Source organism: Leopardus geoffroyi, chromosome A3 (genome assembly GCF_018350155.1).
Source record: "Leopardus geoffroyi isolate Oge1 chromosome A3, O.geoffroyi_Oge1_pat1.0, whole genome shotgun sequence".
Lineage (NCBI taxonomy): Eukaryota > Metazoa > Chordata > Mammalia > Carnivora > Felidae > Leopardus > Leopardus geoffroyi.
In genome coordinates this window covers 130,220,483-130,221,485 of record NC_059336.1, presented here as the reverse complement: position 1 = coordinate 130,221,485, position 1,003 = coordinate 130,220,483, and the positions used below count along the sequence as shown (strand labels likewise).

At 42.8% G+C, this 1,003-nt stretch overlaps 1 non-coding gene across 1 annotated transcript; it reads left to right on the top strand.

Annotated features, from left to right (window-relative positions):
- Nucleotides 1-349: 349 nt before the first annotated feature.
- TRNAR-UCG lies at nt 350-434 on the top strand. Its single transcript has one exon. It is a non-coding gene; the product is annotated as a tRNA-Arg (tRNA).
- Nucleotides 435-1,003: the final 569 nt, after the last annotated feature.

Genomic DNA, 1,003 nt, shown 5'->3' with positions numbered 1-1,003 from the left:
CTGTCTTCCCAGTCAATTCTTTACACCATTCCTTCTGATTTCCATTCTCCTGGGAATTAGAAATCTGTCACTCCCCAATTTCAGTGAAGCAAGGATATAGGTGATGTCATTTGCCAGAGGCCACCGCTCTCACCCTTCACAGCTCTAAATTCAAGCTCTCTTGGAAGAACCAGTCCAGGACTTAATTGGCACCACAAAATCCTCACTGAACCTGAGAGCCCTCTGCTTCTGTTCCCATCTGAAGTCTTAGATAAGCCACTTCCTGTGACAGGGTTTAATTCATGTCTTGAAATCTTAACTTAAACTTTGTTATAACTTTTGTTCTGATTTTTAAAAAATGATTTGGGGTGCCTGGGTGGCTCAGTCGGTTGAGCATCTGACTTCGGCTCAGGTCGCGATCTCGCGGTCCGTGAGTTCGAGCCCCGCGTCGGGCTCTGGGCTGATGGCTCGGAGCCTGGAGCCTGTTTCCGATTCTGTGTCTCCCTCTCTCTCTGCCCCTCCCCCGTTCATGCTCTGTCTCTCTCTGTCTCAAAAATAAATAAACGTTAAAAAAATAAATAAATAAACAAATAAATACATAAATAAATAAAAGCACATCAAACTATGCATGGAACATAAGACTGATTTTCTAGAATTAGAGACTGTATCACCAGGCGGTATTGTAAAGGAGGAGCAGGAACAAGAGTGCGACTCTTGCTCTGTCATACCTTTCACCCAGGAAATGAAGTGTCATGATACGCTCGGTACCTTCACCATTGGAAATACATAAGGAATTGCCACCAGTCTTTTCTTTAAAAACCACTTTGTTGGGGTAGGACTGACACACAGAAAGCTGTACAAATTTCATGTACACAACTTGATGAGTTTGCACACAAATATGCAACCATAAGACCCTCACCACAACCTGTGCCAAACACAGCAGCAGTTTCCTCCTGCTCTATTTTGTATTATTATTTTGTGATAAGAACACTGAAGATCTACCCTCTTAACAAATTCTTAAGTA